Source organism: Peromyscus leucopus, chromosome 13 (assembly GCF_004664715.2).
Source record: "Peromyscus leucopus breed LL Stock chromosome 13, UCI_PerLeu_2.1, whole genome shotgun sequence".
In the NCBI taxonomy this organism is placed as follows: Eukaryota; Metazoa; Chordata; class Mammalia; order Rodentia; family Cricetidae; genus Peromyscus; species Peromyscus leucopus.
Genome location: NC_051074.1, coordinates 8,205,282 through 8,211,281, shown reverse-complemented (window position 1 = coordinate 8,211,281; position 6,000 = coordinate 8,205,282). Strand labels below are relative to the sequence as shown.

Genomic DNA, 6,000 nt, shown 5'->3' with positions numbered 1-6,000 from the left:
GTTTTCTCGGTCCTGCGGGGCGCCCAGGCCGGTCGTGTAGCTGCAGGTGGTACGCCCGCGGCCCGGGGACTCCGCGGGGCACGAATTGCGTAGCTGCCAGGCATCGTTCCCCCCCGCGCCGCAGTGGTACGCGCCACTCCGCTCTGCACGAGCCGGCAGCAGCCGTGCCAGGTGAATGGAAGGCCCGCGGGCCGGAAGTGGACGAGCCCACTCTCCAGGACGCGGGGGGCGCACGAGCACTCCGCGTCTTCATTGAGGAACCGGGGCGGTGAACATGGAGTTCCATGTGCGTCTTATGTAAAGAGAGCGACGGGCGTCTCAACCAATCGACGCGCGGCGCCCTCAGGTTCCGCCCCGCCAGTATGCAGATGAGGCGGCGCCGCGACCAATGGCGCGCGCAGGGGCGGGCGCAGCGCGCGCGGTCACGTTTTCCACTATGTGACAGCGGAGGGCGACCGGGCGGCGGCGGCGGCGGCGGCGGCAGCGCGACAAGGACTAGCGGCTCCGGGCGGCTGCGGCGCAGGCCGGGCGCACCGAGGGACGGGCCGAGAGAGGGACGGACGCGCGGGCGGACGCGGCGGAGCGGTGAGTGGCGCGGCGCCGGGCGGTGGCGCGAACCGGGACGACCGCGGGCGGCTTACGTAACTGGCGGCTGGGACAGCTTGAAGCTGGGGTCCTGCGCCAGAAGTAGCCGACCGTGAGAATGGGTGCAACTCGGCAGAATGCGGGCGGGACCGCGCGCTGACCCTCTCCCAGGCGCACAGGGCTGCCCCCGTTTCGCAGGTCTAGGCACAGAGGTCGGGGAGGTTAGTTAGGCATCTTGTCGGAGGGCGCAGAGCCGTTGAGTGATCACCACACCAGACTGCGTTTCTTTAAATGATTTTCCTTATCCGCCCCACGCCCCCACGCCCGTGATGATGTCCAAGGGGGCCAGGGTCAGTGCAAACTGTCCCTGGGACACAGAGGGTCTCTTGAGAAGCCGGCTTCCTGTTATGAGTCCCGAGCGTCAAGTCTGGCCCTGGGGAAGGACCACTGATAGGCGCTGACCCCCGCTTCCCCGAGGTGGGGGAGGGGTTAAGCAGAGAGGAGAAAGCCCCCAGTACCAAGCCATGCCGGGGGGGGGGGCGAGGTCAGGGAGACCACCTTGTCCACCTATTTTGTCCTCTGTGGCATTCTTGCCAGTATCCCTGTCTCCAGATGGACTGGGCGTGTGTGTGTGTGTGGGGGGGGGGTGTCCACTCTGAGTTGAAGCAGTCACGTCATCCTTTGGGACATACCTTGGCTGCCAAGCACAGACATGGACCAAGAGGTGGGCGGTGGCCTGCTTCCCCTGCAAGAACCCTGGTTGCCAGGGTTTCTGTAACGTACACACAAGGAACCAGTTTGGAAAGGTGATTCATACAGAACAAGGGAGCCAGAAGGCTCCCTGGAAATCGTCCAGGGTAACCCCTAGCTCAAAGAGGCACAGACGCAGGCTGGCAGGCTGTACCACTGTAAAAACCAGGCCTGACTGTCTGGGATCTGTTTCTCCTCCTTGGTCCACATGCTTACCAGAGGTACAAGCCTGAAGAGGATGTGTCCACTCTGCCTTACTCTACAGGGCTTAGGTCGGGTTTGGCTGATAATGGAAGCAGAGTCTGCCTGAAGTCTTGAATTATAAATCGGGTTCTTAAATCACGCAATCGCTTTTTGTGAGTTGTTGGAATCTAATGAAACCAGAGACTCCTTTATTTTAGCGGTAGCTGCACAGTGTGCCAGCATGGAATGGCACTGTGGGTGGTTGCAGTTATCTGTCACTGGCATCTTGGTGTGATTCACTGGTACAGAGCTCATCTTTTCTGAGGAGGCTGGAGTGCTCAGCAGTGGGAGAGCCCTGCATCAGCCAGCTGGCAGCTACTGGGTACCTTGGCTTACCCTGGGCCTCAGTTACCCCGAGGCAGTCTCTGAAATCTGATTCAGTTCAAGGGTTTGGAGTTCTGTACCTGTGGACTGTTTTCTCGGGCACCTGTCCAAGAGATAAGTTTCTGAAGCTCTGCCTGGTGTCACTTAGCGTCACCGTGTGAGACATATCTGCTGTGCTTAAAGGAAGTAGGAAAGGTTCCTGTTATTATATGGCTTCTCTCAAACACCGAACCTTCTAGAAAACCCTGGGAGGTGTGGGGGCCTATTACAATGGTATCATTTCACCCGATCTCAGTGGACCCTCAGCTCCAGTGCTGGGAAGTCCACAATGGACCTGGAGTGTAGAGGCAGAGGAAAGAGCCACAGTGGATATTGGTGTTGCCTTTGCAAACAACTGCATTAGGTGACTAGAAACACAATAGCCCCCAGCCCTGTGGGGCCCCTCTTCATCTAACCCTTGCGGGAAGCTGCCTACCCGCAGACTTCTGGAGAATAAGCAAGTGGAGAGCCTCTGCTGGCCTGTTCCCAAGCCGCAGTACGCCCCTCTGGGGATCTGGCCCTCATGTGAAGTGTAATCAACAAAGCCGGTCACTGTAGGCAACTCCAGAGTCTAGAGCAAGACAGAAGCAGGGAGAGAGGCCACACAACTGACTTCTTTCAAAATGAGGTTGTTGTGTGTTTGTGTATTGTGTGCGTGTGGAGGTCAGAGGACGACTTGAAGGAGTCGGTGACGGGGGTCGAACTCAGGTCCTCAGTCTCCGCAGTGTCTTTACCCACTCAGCTGTCTCCCAGGCCCACATAATTATCTTGGCTCTGTGAAAAGACGGGGTCTACTCATACAGCACCTGGTCAAATAGGATCAGTATAAGTCCCCAAGGGCAAAGGCTGGGCTCCCTAGACCCCACAAGCGTTCCATCAGCTCCTCCCACCTCAGCCACCACCAGGAGCTGCCTTCTTGGTCCATTATTGTTCTACAGCTTGGTGCCTCAACGTAGGTAAGGACCGAAAAGCATGTGGGGGAGTCCTAGCAAGGCAGCGCCCTGGCCACCTCCTTCCCCTCCTTATTTGGACAGCCCTGGCCACATTTTCCTCCGTTACCCAACCGTCACCATGGAGAGTGTGGCTGTTTATTTAACAGGACAAACATTTTCTCCGGATTACAGCAGGCAGGCCCCAGGGAATTGGCTTCTACCAGGAAGTAGAAAACATGTTATAATACTTGAGGTTGTAAAATACCATGAAGCTTGCAGGCTCCAGGTCCAGGCTGTCAGGTCCCTGTTACATAAAGTTGGAAAGCAGAGTTTGCTCGGCTGTGATTAGCCAGGCTCAAGCTGTTCTTGCAGGCTGGTCAGAGGGGCGTGTTCAGGTCAGGGACACATACCAAGCTGGGGCCTTATGATGTATGCGTCTGTGCTAACAAGGAAGTAGGTTCTTTACTGGTTTTCATTTCCCTCAGAAAATGTATTTATTTTCCCCTTAAGCAGGGGGCAGTGAGGTGGATGTGTTAAGTTCCTGGAGGCTGGCCCTTTGTCCGGGCTTTGCTTCTAGGCTGTGTTCTGTCGTGCTTGTTTGTTGTTTCTAACTATTTATTATGGAAAGTGTGGCGAGCTGTCGTACTGTGACGTCCCAGCAGCTGGCCTGGGGTACCCGCTCCCACCCCAGACTCATGACACTGCCCTTTCCTAACGTGCCTCTGTCTGGCTGAGGAGAGTGACCATGGCCGAGTGACCGGGTCAACAGGCGCAGCTTAACTCCCGCTCGCTCTCAGGCTGACTGCTGTCCGTGGGCGAGGCTACTGGGTGGATATGGGAGGGTGTGGGCTCAGGCCAAGAGGGTCTCGGCCAAGTTCTCCTTCTCCCTCCACAACCCTCCCCGAGACTTGGACTCTCTTTCCCAGGGGCTCCTGCCCACCCAGCAGGGCTAGGACAGAGTGCTTGACCAGGAGGCAAAGTCTGCTTGGACCAGCAACTGGTTCTGCCAACTTGGCAACTTGATGTCAGTCTATCAGAGCCTTTCATGCTGAGCAGTGCATTTTCTGGAATAATGAGGTTTTGGAAGACTTAGCTTAGTCTGTTGCCTTACACTTCTGCCATTCTTGCCTGGCCTTCTTTTGGTAAAAGTTTATCTTCCTCTCTACGGTAACCTGGTGGCAATCGTGACCCTGTTCACATAGACCTCCCCTACCCCAGGAATTGGAACTGCCAGGCACAGACGGGGAGTCCCAGGAACTGAGCCCAACACAGAACACCGAGGGCGCACCAGGGGTGGGGTTGGGTGGAATGGGGGAGGTCTTAGTCCTTTGTGTGTAAGCCAGAGGTGCTACCAGCTGGCTCCACAGTGAACGCCCTCACCCTACCCCAGTTACCGGGTGACCTGGCTGTCTATCTTCCTGTCGGGATTTAGCCCCAAGGTGGAAAGCTGGTATTCATAGGTCATTTATCACATTCCAGATATATATCAACCCATTTAATCCTCCCAAGTGCCAGTACGGGGGTGGGGGGGGGACTTTTTATTCCCGTCATAAAGGTGGGAAACATGGCACAGAGACTAAGGAGCTTGTCCAGATCACCTAGCCGAGAAGAGTGGAGCATGGCAGAAGGCTTGGCCCCTCTTGGACTGCTTGTCCCACTGCCCTGCCACCTTCATAACCTAAGGCAAAAAAGATGGGCCGCTCATCCGAGGGGAGGCCTGGGGGAGGAGATGGATGTGGCCTAGTGTTAGAGGTCAAGAGAGAGCAAATCCCGTGGCTTCAGGGGTACTGTGCGCCCACCCTGAACCCAGGAGCTCACGTGACAAGTCGTCATCATGCCGGCACCTCTCTCCCAGTCCCCACTCGCATGCGCTGACCTACTGCTCCTTTATGGCCCCCCAGAAAATGTTCATATCCGGTGTGTTCTGGTTCCCTGTTGATCACTGTGTTCGGGGTGAGCCCTGGGAGAGCAGGATAGCACCTGTGCTCTAGTGTGTGCAAAGGCTGCCCTAGGGGTCACTGGGCAGCAGGGCCTGCATGTGTGGCCCCGTGCTTTTAGTGTGATTACCCGCGTGGTCCCGGACTCCTACAGCACTTTCATAGTGTGGGCGCAGAACTCTGGTACCCAGCCCTGGGCTGCGCTAGCCTGCTTCTCCCAGTGGGTGCATAGTGCTCTGTGGTGTGGAGACCTGGCAGATGCACAGTGCTCTGTGGGGCAGTCCCAGGCTCTCCTGGCCTCCTCCTCCTCCTGGCAGGTGCACAGTGCTCTGTGGTGCAGAGTCCCGGGCAGTGTGCCTTTGCATAGTATGTGTAATGCCCCAGGAGTCCAGCAGGAAGCACTCAGAACTCTCACACTCATACACCTTGCTCCTAGCAGAGAATGGAAACATCATGCTGATACTTCTCTCCCCCCCCCCCCCCCCCCCCCGCGCCTCCGTGGGGAGAAAGTGATGATGTTATCCGGGTGTCTGAGGAGAGTGCTGTGGGCCGGAGGGAACAGCACTGCAGATTCTCTGGAGTGAGAATGTACCCACAGGCTAGACTGGGGGAGGGGTGGATAGATAGCGGAGATGCCCAGGGACAGCTGGACCTCAAAGAGCCTTAAGTCCCCTTCATAGACAAAGTCTGTCCTCTGAGTAAGGGTCCCCTCACAGGCCTATAAGTAACATCCACTGGCCCGAATCACTTCTCCTGTTGTGTTGTTGACTGCAGTGGTGGGGGGCGCGGGTAGGCATTTCTGTGTCTCAGTTCCTAGAAGGAGAAAAGGCCACACCTCCTTCCAGAGAGTCTCAGTGATTACATTTCCAAGCTCCTGTGGCCAGCTCTTCTCCACCTTCATCACCATGCAGTGGGTCCTAATAATGTTCGGTGACCAGCGGGCCAAACAGCTTCTTCCTTGCGTTCTCCTGGTGCTGGCGATCTCCCCATCAATCCTACATCTCTGTGGGAAGGTCCCCTCTGTGAAGGCTGTGCTTAGGCACGCTCCAAAAGGCTCCTCCCGTTTAAAAAAAAAAAAAAAAAAAAAAAAAAAAAAAAGGCGAGGACTTGCTCATTTGGTTCTGACTTCAGCTGGGGCAATCTCTGTGTTTAGGTTTCCTGTGACTTGGGATACTGGCAAACTCCCTCTC

General features: G+C 56.5%; 1 protein-coding gene across 1 annotated transcript in view; it reads left to right on the top strand.

Moving 5' to 3' along the window:
• Nucleotides 1–458: 458 nt before the first annotated feature.
• Per2 (period circadian regulator 2) overlaps nt 459–6,000 on the top strand; it is a 43,389-nt gene continuing 37,847 nt past the window's right edge. The window contains exon 1 of the mRNA XM_028880350.2: nt 459–585. The gene's annotated coding sequence lies outside the window, so the exon portion shown is untranslated. The remainder of the gene's footprint in view (nt 586–6,000) is intronic.